Source organism: Eriocheir sinensis, chromosome 6, assembly GCF_024679095.1.
Source record: "Eriocheir sinensis breed Jianghai 21 chromosome 6, ASM2467909v1, whole genome shotgun sequence".
Classification (NCBI taxonomy): domain Eukaryota; kingdom Metazoa; phylum Arthropoda; class Malacostraca; order Decapoda; family Varunidae; genus Eriocheir; species Eriocheir sinensis.
Window position 1 is genome coordinate 22,686,596 of NC_066514.1, and position 12,767 is coordinate 22,699,362.

At 46.6% G+C, this 12,767-nt stretch overlaps 1 protein-coding gene across 1 annotated transcript in view; it reads right to left on the reverse strand.

Annotated features, from left to right (window-relative positions):
• The window catches only part of LOC126990629 (connectin-like), a 102,514-nt gene that overhangs the window by 37,475 nt on the left and 52,272 nt on the right, over positions 1–12,767 (reverse strand). The window contains exon 2 of the mRNA XM_050849316.1: positions 9,778–9,818. The gene's annotated coding sequence lies outside the window, so the exon portion shown is untranslated. The remainder of the gene's footprint in view (positions 1–9,777; positions 9,819–12,767) is intronic.

A 12,767-nucleotide genomic window follows, 5' to 3' on the forward strand; every position in this document is an offset into this window, starting at 1 on the left:
TCCCGGCTCCTCTCCCCCGCTCCTTTAACTCCCAGCCACACTCTCTTGACCTCCCGCCTCCTCCTTTCCTAATGTACGCCTGATCTAACCTCCTATGTTAAGTCTCCCTGCCTGCTTGATTTCTCCTTCCTTCCCCTCCCTGTTCTCCCTGCTCTTCACCTCCCCGCCTGAACTACCAGCCACCCTCCCTTGACCTCCCGCCCTCTCCCGCGTTCTCCCTTCCTCCCCTACACCTCATCTAACCTCCTTCTGTTATAGTCTCCCTGCCTGCTTGATGTCTCTTCCTTCCTCTCCCTATTCTCCCCGTCCTACCCTCCCCAGAACTGTGTGAACTTCCTCCCCAAACTCTAAATCTATCTATGCCTATCTACCTATCTATCTATCTATCCATCTATCTAACAATCTGTCACTGCACACAAACAAGGTACAATTATGCTTTTTCTTAACCCTCTACTAAGAAACACGTAAGAGTGGTTCGCGTTACATCATCACTCCGAGGCGACAATCGTGGGAGTGTTCGCCTCGTGTACTGAAGGGGCCAGGCGCGTGTGTAAGGAGGCGGCCCGCTGCTTCCTGCTTCTCTTAGTTGATCTGCGGATTTGTGGAGCTACTACTCTCTGTCTCTGTCTCTGTCTCTCTCTCTCTCTCTCTCTCTCTCTCTCTGTCTCTCTCTCTCTCTCTCTCTCTGTCTCTCTCTCTCTCTCTCTCTCTCTCTCTCTCTCTCTCTCTCTCTCTCTCTCTCTCTCTCTCTCTCTCTCTCTCTCTCTTCCTCCTCCTCCTCCATAGCCTCTTCTTTTTCTTCGTCGTCCTCCTCCTCCTCCTCCTCCTCCTCCTCCTCTTCCTCCTCTTATTTCTTCACTTTCTCGTATTTCTCCCGTTTTTTCTGTTTCAGTTTATAGTTTTCTTGTTCTCTATTCATCGGTTTTTCTTCTTCTTTTTCCTTCTCCTCCTCTTCCTCCTCATGGTGACGTAAGTTCTATGTGAGACGCAGCTCTTCAGGATGACACACACACACACACACACACACACACACACACACACACTCCACCGACTCCTTCTGTCCCCGCATACGAGAGGTCGAGAGACGCGGTTGGCGGAAGAATAACAACACTGCCTGAGCGAAGCGACGGCCCGGGTTACGCAGCGACGAGGGGAAAACATGAGTCGCTATATGGAAGCAGAAAATATTCGAAAATAAAAACCAATACAATAAATAACCCTTCCCTCCCCCACCAAAGAAAAATAAGAGAATGGTTAAACGTAAAAAAAATAACGAATCTGAAGACGTACTGATATGATAAAAAGTATGAGAAGGGAAGATTAGAAGAAGAGATGGCGCCACTGTAAACACTTGCCTGCGCCATAATGGGCTTGGGCAGACCACCAGGCCTAACAAACAAAGCCTACCGGCGCTATAATTCACGACGTAAAAAATAAAACAAATCAATAAACAAAACATACGAAAAATAACAAAACAAAGTTACGAAATAATGAATCATATACAGAAAACTGCAAAAAAAGTAAAATGGATACAATAAATAATTAAAACTTGGAAGGGAAATTGACTAAAACCATTACTGACCCAAATGCTATACTGAACCTCTATCAATACCACCAGACCAGAATACGTAGTCACACCATTGGGTTAACAGAGTAAGCCTGGAGGGGACACTGGCTTAAAACACGGCGGGGAGTGACCGAAGGGACGCGCCAAAAAGTAACTATTTATGTGAATGTGACTATGCAAAGCAGACCTCATTAGGGACAGGGGCGAGCTGGCGTGAGGGAAGGAAGGGAAGGGAAGGGAAGGGAGGAAGGTAAGCGAGGTAGAGTGAGAGAGAAAGAGAGCATGGAAGGGGAGGAGAGAGAGGCAGGAAAAGTGCATAGAGAGAGAAAAAGGGGTGGAGCAAGATAGAGATGATGGAAGAGAGGGAAAATGAGGGAGATGATAGAAAGGAAAAGGAAAAGGGAGGAAGGGAGGAAAAAATAAAGGGAAGGTAAAGAGGAAGAGAAAAAGGAATTGAAAAAAAGGGAGGGAGAGAAGGAGGAAGAGTGATGGAGGAAAGGAAAAAGGCAGGGAGAGAGAGAGGGAATAAGAGAAGAGGGGAAATGTGTGTGTGTGTGTGTGTGTGTGTGTGTGTGTGTGTGTGTGTGTGTGTGTGTGTGTGTACGAGACAAAAAGAAATGTTGGAGAGTGTAAAATTAATGAAACTTATTAAGAGAATGAATGCGTGAGAGAGAGAGAGAGAGAGAGAGAGAGAGAGAGAGAGAGAGAGAGAGAGAGAGAGAGAGAGAGAGAGAGAGAGAGAGAGAGAGAGAGAGAGAGAGAGAGAGAGAGAGAGAGAGAGAGAGAGAGAGAGAGAGAGAGAGAGAGAGAGAGAGAGAGAGAGAGAGAGAGAGAGAGAGAGAGAGAGAGAGAGAGAGAGAGAGAGAGAGAGAGAGAGAGAGAGAGAGAGAGAGAGAGAGAGCCACAGACAGAGGCGTGAGAGATAGAGTCGCTTCCCTGCCCCGCCACACTGCACCAAAACAATCTCCTCCTCGTCCTCGTCCTCCTCCTTTTGTTCTGCCTCTCAACACAAGAACCGCCAGTCACCCTCACACCCTCAAGGCAGCCGGTCACGTCACGCAACCTCTCCCTCACTATTCCATACCTAACTAACTAAACAAACAGACGGCAAAAACTTCGCCTCTATGCCAAATCAACTGTACTTAACTTCCCTTAACTTCACTTCATAACAAAAATCATCCGTTCACAGCACCACTGAAGCCTCCTACCGTAATACAAGAGTCCTCTGGCCTGCTATGAAGAGGGGAATATGGTCACCTTAAGCGGAATGTCTCGCTCTCTCTACAACCACAACAACCTAATCTACACAGCTATTGCGTCATACATTCTACACTTCTCTTATACACTTTCCACCAACAAAACAATATATAGAGATTCTCGCCTGACTGCCTCTCCCACGCTGACAGGGGATGGATCAAGAGTGACATGATACAAGGAATGGTCGCGGTAAAGAGTGTGGGAGGGATGATCGCTGCTTAGAGGCAAGAGACAGCTGGAGGCAGAGACGAGGAGGGAGGGAGCCAGGGAGAGGGAGAGAAGGGAGGGAGAGAGGGAGAGGTCAGCGTGGGCGGATATCGTGATAGTCTACTTTTTTTGTTTTCATTGCGAGAGATAATAGTGTCCGTGTGTGTGTGTGTGTGTGTGTGTGTGTGTGTGTGTGTGTGTGTGAAGAGGTCTAAAAAGTCATTCATGTGCTGAGAAAAGGTTATAAAAGGAAAAAAAAAAGGGTTGTGAGAGAGAGAGAGAGAGAGAGAGAGAGAGAGAGAGAGAGAGAGAGAGAGAGAGAGAGAGAGAATTGGAATATTTTGTCGATGATGAAAGAATTATTTTTGCCTCAATAGACGGAATGAAAAGTGAAGGAAAAAAAAATATGATGATAAAGCAGAAAAAGAAAGGGAAGAAAGAAAGGGAAAGAGAAAGCCTGAAAATAAGAATGAAAAGAAGGAAAATAAGAAGGAAAAGAAGAAAAAATAATAATCAGGAGAAATAAAAGACTGATAATGATGAAAAAAAAGAAGAAAAAAAAGAAATTAGAAGCAACAGAGGATAACAGTAACAATAAAACGGGGAGGCGGTGGCTGAGTGGTTAGCGTGCGGGCGTGGCGTGTAGGGATTTAATATGTATGTACACCCCCCCCCCGCCCCCTCCTCTGTAAATTCCCCAAACCTTTCCTGAATAAAAATCTAAAATCTGAAATCTGAGCAGGAGGAGGCCGGCTCGCGTCCCGCCCGCCGCCACAAGCTGGTATTTTTCAGTCACCGCCGAGTGGTCTTAAAAGCTTTCATCCCTTACATCAACTATTTACAAAGGTTGAAAAGGAGATTAATCGGATTCTCATGGGTGTTTTTTCAGGTTCATGGTACAGAAGAAAGGTCAAACTACCACCAGGACCATTAAACTACCCCTGAAAATGCCCACAACTCCTACGAAAGCCTTGTCCAATACACGTACTTGGGCAGCGAAATGTTTAAGAATACGGGCTTAAGACTACCCAACAACCCATGCTCTACATTCTCTCTCGAAAAAGTGGATGAAAAATGAGCTCCGGGGTGCAGCATGAGCCTGGCTAGATGGCGCCTCTATTAACACTTGCCTGCGCCACACACACGGTCCAGGCAGGCAAGCAGGCAATTAACTTTCCCTCACAGTACAGTCACCTGGCCCGCCGCGGCACACACCTTCGTTCCCCGCTGCTTAATTCGCGCCAAACGTAACAGACTCTTTTTTCCTGCTATTTTTTGGGTACGCTGTTTTGTGTAATTATAAACTAAATGTAATGAACTCAGTGAAGTCTTTTTTTTTTTCTTTCTTTCTAAGCGGCCCAGAAACACAGGAATATAGTAAGGAATGGATGCGGGGAGTTTGATGCGGTTTTTAATACGTTTTTGTTTTCCTTTTATCGTGAAGGAAAGAAAATTAGAAAGTACGCCCTGACTGACAACAACAACAACAACAACAACAACAACAACAATTACGACTACAGCTGCTATTTCTGCTAGCATCACCGCCCCTCTAACTACTACTACTATTACTACTACTACTACTACTACTACTATTTTTCTCCTGCTATCAATACTACCATTACCACTTCTGCAAATACTACTACTACTACTACTACTACTACTACTACTACTACTACAACTTTTACGCATACCACCACCATCACCACCACAGCACCACAACCACCACCACCACTACCAGTCAATAGGTAGTCCCATGGCACGAGTTTCCTCGCCTCGTATGACCAGAGAATTTCCGTGTTTTTGGCGGGCTCTCGACTCCTAATCACGCCAGACCTTTTTTTCCGCGCGTAGCCATAAGAAAGCGGCGGAAAGAGGGACCGCGTGAGAGTAATCCTAGACTCGTCAGCGTGAAAAGAAGAAGAGGAGGAGTAGGTGAAGGGATAATGAGGGGAGGGAACGGAGAAGGGAAGTCTAGAGTGCTGAAGAGGGGAGGTAGATGAGGGTAAGGGAAGGTGAGAACGGAGGTAAGGTTTGGGTAAGGCAAGGAAATGAGGGTATTAGTATTAGTAGTAAAAGAAGAAAGAAAGTAATGGAAAGTAAGGCAAGGTGAAAGAGTAGATGGAATTGTTAAGGTAAGAAGATGAAGGAAAAAGGTATAGGAGAGGAGGGAAAGTGGAAAGTAGATTGTCATAAAATTGAGGATAAGAGAATTAGAGAGAAAAAAAAGAAAGGAGAAAATTATAGAGGATAGAAAATGAAAGTTATAAGTTTAAGTGAAGGAAAGAAAGAAAAGAGGAGAAATGTAAGCGATTCCTAAAGACAAGAAAAGGAGAGGAAAAGATGCAACTGGAAAAAGCTATGAAAAGGAAGAAGGGGAAGAAAAAAAGGCTGATAAGGTTAAGGGAAAGGGAAGAAGATAGAGAGAGAGAGAGACGGGAAGAAGGGAAATGAAGAATGTTAAGAGGGTAAGAAAGGGCGAGAAATATTGAAAGAAGGAGAAAATGGAGATAGAGGGAGGAAAGAAAGGAAGGAAGGAGAGTTGAGGGAAGGAAAAGGTTACTATAAAGTGGACTGGAGGAAAAATAAGTCTTAAGGAGTGAAAAGTAGTAGTAGTAGTAGTAGTAGTAGTTGTTGTTGTTGTAGTAAGTAACAACATTAGCAACACCAGTAGCAACACCAGCAACATCACCAACACCACCACCACCGCTACCACCACCACCACACCAACGGTACATGAACATCGGAATCGCTTGTATTTCATAACGAACATAACTTTCACGCTAATAACAGACAAGCATATTTTTTTCCGCCAATTATAATGTTTTTCAGTGGACGGATTTATGAGTCTATAGTAATAATGCATGAGGCAGCTTACAGTGTGTGTGTGTGTGTGTGTGTGTGTGTGTGTGTGTGTGTGTGTGTGTGTGTGTGTGTGTGTGTGTGTGTGTGTGTGTACTACTACTACTATTACTACTATTACTACTACTACTACTACTACTACTACTACTGCTACAACTTTTTTTTTTACAGCAAAGGAGACAGCACTATAGAATCACTACTACTACTAAAACTACTACTACTACTACTACTAATACTACTACAGCTACTACTACTGTTAAAACTACTAGTCTTCTACCACCACTACCACCATCACCACTACAATCATTCTGCTGCCTCTCCCTGGTCGAAAGGAATACACGCTTCGTTTTCTATTAGCGCGCAGGCCAGGAGGAAGATTACAGCGGGGTCTCGCCTAAATAACACACTGATGACCTAATGCCGGCCCTCACTTAATAACTCCGGCCTAAGAACAGTAAGTAAGAGGAAGATAAAAAGAGGAAAAAAACTATATATATAATGGGTTAGGAGTCTTCCTTTTAGCCTTTCAAACCGGTCTGGTGAAATTACGTACACACACACACACACACACACACACACACACACACACACACACACACACACACACACACACACACACCCACGTAAGCTCGAGACAAACTGCTCTCATGTCCTCTTAGTTCTCTCTCTCTCTCTCTCTCTCTCTCTCTCTCTCTCTCTCTCTCTCTTGTCCTCGTCTTCTTCTTCTTCTTCTTCTTCCTCTTTCTCTAATTTATATCCCTTCCCCTTCCTTTAACTTCCTATATTTATTCTTCGTTTCTCTCCTCCTCCTCCTCCTCCTCCTCCTCCTTTATTCCTCTTTTCTCCATTCTAATATTTCCCTCTCTTCGTTGATTTCCGTTTCTCTTCTCCCTTCCTTTCTTTCTTTTTTTCGTTCTTTTCTTTCTTTTCTCTTTTGTTCTTTTTTACTCTTTCTTCCTCGCTCTCTCTGTTTCTTTCCATCGTTTCTTTCTTTCTTTCTTCCTTTCTTCCTTTCTCTTCCTGCCAGAATCATCGCGCGAGGGTCAAATGGGAATGGTCGGCTTTGTGTACGGAGAAAAATGGACCCGCCACACACACACACACACACACACACACACACACACACACACACACACACACACACACACACACACACAACCCCCTTACACAAAAATGGACAGAAAGACAGTCACACAGACAGACAGATCACAACCACCACACTCCCCCTCCACCATCACCATCACCATCACCACCATCACCAGTGACTCCTCTGGGCTGGTCTTCACGGGCCAGCGGCGGCACGGAGCTAACAGCCGCCGGCCCAAACGTGTAGCCCATTACTGTCTGAATCACTGACTAATTAAGCAAAGCAACTGACCGTGCATCGCCGTATGTAAGCAGAGCGGCGCCAAAGGTCCTCGCCGGGGTCAGGGGTGCCGATCCTCCGCCGGGCAGCGTGCCAGGGCGGGGCAGCGGCGCGGTACTTGATAACACGCCGCCAATGGAAACACATTCGCCCTGATCTCTTGCTCGGAAAAATGGGAGCCGTTTTCCGCGCTCCCCTGTTATCGATGGTTGGGGGCGAGGCCTGTGTAGACACCTCCTCCGGCATGCTCAAGTCCACACACACACACACACACACACACACACACACAGCCTTGCCTGGTCGAAAGAGGTCATGAAGAGTGACACACTGAGGGGCCCGCCTAGCAATGATCCTCTGAACACTGGAGAGTTTACAAAGCGATGTCTTGGTGGAAAATACAAGAACTGATCTTTAGCCACCAACATATATATGGAAACCGTTCTCTCTGCAACGCGAATATCTGTAGATCAGTGGTTCTTAAACTGGGGGAAAGTTAGACAGAAACAGAGAGGGAGGGGGATGGGAGAGGAGGGCGAGAGAAGGGGATGGGAAGAGAGGTAGAGGAAAGGAGAAGGGGAGGAAGAATGGGTAGGTGGGAAGGGATGGGAGAGGACAAGGAGAATGGGTGGGTAGGGAGGGAGAGAGAGATAGAGGGAGAGGAGAAAGGGAGAAGAGGTTGACAGGGAGGGAGAAAGGGAGAGAATAAAGGAATGGAAGGAAGGGAGAGAAAGGGACTGGAGGGAGAGATGTCTGTTGTAGTATTTGGAATTATATTAACAAGAGCGTGGGCTTATATTAAGGAGCTTATGAAAAGAGATCTAAATTATCGCCTTTATTAATTCTCTATACCGTTTTACCGTTTTTTGTTTTCTTTACAACAAAGGAGACAGCTCAAGGGCACAAAAAAAGGAAACAATAATAAAAAAAAGCCCGCTACTCGCTGCTCCTAAAAAAAGAATCCAAGGAGGTGGCCGAAAGAGGGGTCAATTTTATCTGTATACACAAGGGGAACGTGGAGAGAAGAGCCCATTCATAGCTGGGGCGTGGCTTAAGAACTATAGTGTGACAGACGAATGGCGGAGGCAGAGGGAGGGCGGTGTGGTGACGGGCAGCGCTGTGTTATGGTGGAGATAATGAAACACTCCTACGTTGATCTTGTATTGGGAAAGATATGAACGTTTCTTTTTTCTCTGCGCCGCAAATACCGAGGCGCGAGGAAGGCAACGTTAGGGTGGTGAATGCGGCGACCTGAAAACGTTCGCAAGGAGAATGAAACGGAAACATAAGAAAGTCGTGTATGAATCATGAACCACAAATCACATGACACCACAAAACTCTATATTAACACCTTGACTGCGGATTTCCTACAGTCAGACCTCACCAAGCTAGTGGAATGGAGCAAAAAGTGTCTGCTATAATTTACTGTAGAAAAATATAAAGTCCTGCATCTTGGGAGGGGATATCCAGCACACCAATACCACATGGGAAACACTAAACTATCCACCACAGAGGCAGAGAAAGACCTGGGACTATATGTTGCCAGGCTACCAGGGGGGGCCAAATCCGTGCCAATCGCTGCGGACGGGTTAAGTCTCACCGTGACCTTCTTGACGCCTAACGCATACCAGGCACACTCAAGCTTTATTATCCACCATTCATTACAAACACGCTCCACTCCATAACCCTCCCTGCACTGCCTTCCTCCTCCCCTTCCCCCCTTCCCCCGAGGCATAGGACAACGAGGCTCCCCAAAATGGATCCCCTACCAAACTCACGCCTTCCATAACCCTCCCTGCACTGCCTTCCTCCTCCCCTCCCCCCCTTCCCCTGAGGCATAGGATAACGAGGCTCCCAAAATGGATCCCCTACCAAACTCACCCCTTCCATAACCCTACCTGCACTGCCCTCCTCCTCCCCCAACCAAATTCACCATCTTCCCTTCTAGCCCACCGATACCTCTCCCTCCCTCCCTCTACTAACCCGCCCTTCACCCTTCACCCCCTTCCACGCCCGCCATCCCTCCACCTCTCATCCCTTACCTCTGCCAACTCGCCCTTTCAACCCTTATCCCTTCCCTTGCCAGACTGTTCACCTCCCTTAACCTCCTCCCCTCTGCCAACCCGCCTACGACCCCTCACCCTTTCCCCCCTCACCTTCTCCACTTCCCTGTCAGTTTGTCCACCTAACCTAGCCCCCTCCACCACCTTCCATCCCTTTCACCCTCCTTTGCCAGTCCGTCTATACACCTTAACCGCACCCTCGGCCTCCCGCCCGCCCCCACGACACCCTTTTCCCCTCCCTCCTGCTAACCCGCCCTCCACCCCTCATCCCCTCCCCTGCCAGCCTTTCCACCTTCCCTTACCCTCTTCCCCGCCCGCCTGCCGCCCATCTCCACTTTCCTCCACCCCTTTCACGCCCTCCCTCGCCCGCCCACCACCCTCTACCCCCCCTCCCCCGCCCCCTTACTCCACTTTACGATGGGTCACGACACAGGCAAATGCAAATCAGCCAGGTAACTCACGGACGGAGTGGACGCGGCGGCGGCACCTGGGAGACACACACCTGCAATTAAGATAAGCAGGTGAGGTGACGAGGCGATGGGCGATAGCGGCGGCACAAAGACGGCCGCCATGCACACACACACACACACACACACACACACACACACACACACACACACACACACACACACACACACACACATACTCAATAATAAAAAAAATATATAAAGCTGACCTGTAGTGCACGTAATATAGATTGATGGATAGATATATAGATAAATAGATAGATAGATCGATAGATAGATAGATAGACAGACAGACAAACAATGTACAAACTCACAATCACATCGATATTAATACACACACGCACACACCCACACACACCCACACACACACACACTGTACAAACAATTAGCTTTCTCGCAAAACACACACACACACACACACATATCCACACCCTCACCCACACATACAAACACACACACAGGCATAAATATCAAACACTTACACCATATATCGCAACACTGACGCAAACTAACACTTGTACAACTCTCCACGGCCCATACAAGCGACTGGTGACACGCTATAAGAAGGCTTCCTCAACACAACTAAATTTCAGTAAAAGTGACTCACTCGCAGAAGGAGCGCAAAGCCACTCTTCACCGCAACACACCAAGACTAACACGTACAGCCCTCTTGGAACACACGACTACCCCTGCACATCAACTCCAAATCCACGAACTCTATACCTATTCCTGTTAGGCACCAACTCTACGGCTTACCACAACTAGAGTAAAGGGAGGTCTGGTGGTAAGGGAGCAGAGAATACGAATCGTTGTAATAACAGCGTGGATTTAGATGGATTCTGCTCTCATAAACAACACATAGGCAGGACTTGGTTTACTAATGGAACGGTGGATTAGAGAAACATAATAGGTGGTGTTGGGTTTATATGAGACGCGATGCCTAGGATCACTGACTCGCCTCTCGCAGACTCCCTATTAGATTTTTCTTATTCCTTCCTACTTGTCTTTCGTCTAATCGCTTCTCTTGGCTGTTTTCTCCCATCTCATTATTTTTGTTATTTTTTTTCTCTTCCTGGTGCTTTCTGCTCTACTCTCTCTCTCTCTCTCTCTCTCTCTCTCTCTCTCTCTCTCTCTCTCTCTCTCTCTCTCTCTCTCTCTCTCTCTCTCTCTCTCTCTCTCTCTCTCTCTCTCTCTCTTCTCCTTCTTCTCTTCTCGTTTCTCTCCTCAAACTTCTTTATTCGCTTCCCTTCACTTCATTCTAACTGCTCTCTCTTATGCTCAGCCGTTTCTCTCTTCCCTTTTTATCTCTCTTCTCGCTTTCCGCCTCCGCTCCCATCCCTCACCACACGTACCATTGTCATCCAGCACGATCGAACTCCTTAACGTGCCATCAAACTGACCGTAACTCTCGAGATTTTTCATGGGATTGCATTCAGGGCGGTATCAATAGGGGGAGTAAGCGTCGTGTTGCCTTTCCGTCGCATCTCATAGGGGATTAAATACATGTCTAAGAATCTTTATATTTCACATCGCGTAACTAGTAGGATTCAGAACGACATTAGGGAGACAATCAGCGTTGCGTCGTTTTCTGAGTTTTTTTTTAAATATACTTACACAGGCAGAGTTCCATCTCGTATAGGGGATTAAGTACATGTCTAAAGCCTCAATCCCTTATATAGCGTTACTAATAGAATTCAGGACGATAGGAATGGGAAGTAAACGTCGTGAACCTTCTCTGACGGATTATAAACTTATACACGCTAAGTTACATTTCGTAGGGGGACCGAATACATTTTTAAGAGCCTTCATCCCATACAGCTTTATTTGTAAGAGATTCTGCCTTTCAAAACGTCACCAATAGCCTTCAGGACGATATCGACGGGGTATTTTTTCTTTGTTATTTTCCGGCGCCTTCCACACACGCGGCGTCGCATCTCGTGAGCGATTAAACAGATATCTTAGCGTCTGTGTTCATCCCAGCTTCATTTGTAAGAGATTCTGCCTTTCAAAACCTCACCAATAGCCTTCAGGACGATATCGACGAGGTAGTTTTTTTTTTTTCCGGCGCCTTCCACACACGCGGCGTCGCATATCGTGAGCGATTAAACGCGTTTCTATAAGCGCTTCTGTTCTTTTTCAAGCTTCATTTGTAAGAGTTTCCGCCTTTCATAACGCCAGCAGGACGATATCGATGGGGAAGCAAAAGCCGCGAGTTCTCCCCGGCGCCTCTCAGCCTTTTCAACGGGTCCAATATCCCGCGGCGACAAAGGAGGGAGAGCCAGCGCCGCGGACATTAAGAGACACATTAGGCGAGGCGTGTTCGGGCGCCTTAATTGAAGATCCGTCTTAGTGTGATTCATCTTGATTTCCACATCGATGACTAGACGGCGAAAGACGGATGGAGATGGGAGAGAGAGAGAGAGAGGGAGGGGGATGGGAGAGAAGAGAAGGAGAGAGAGAGAGAGAGAGAGAGAGAGAGAGAGAGAGAGAGAGAGAGAGAGAGAGAGAGAGAGAGAGAGAGAAGGAAGATGAGGAGGAAAGAAGCAGAGGAGGAAGATGCAGGAGAAAAATGAAGGAAGGAGGAGGAGGAGGAGGAAGGGAGAGTTAGAAAGAACGAGAACAACACGATGCCAGAGGAAGGAAAGGAGAAAAAAAATAATAGGGAGAAAGAAAAGGAATAAAGAAAAGATGCAAGAACAAGGAAGGAGGGAAGAAAAATAACGAAGGGAGGAAGAGGAAGGAAACAAAAGAACGGAGAAGACAAGAGAACACAGGGAGGAGAAGGAAGGAAGAAAGGAAGGAGAGAAAAAGAAAATGAAGACGAATGGAATAGAGAAGGTGAAGGAACGGAATGGAGAAGAAAAAGGAAGAAAAGGAGGAAGAGAGAGAGAGAGGAGAAAGAAAATAAGGAGAGAAATGAAGAAAAATAGGAAGAAAACAAAGATAGGAAACGGAAAAAAATATAAGAATGGGAAGAAGCAGAA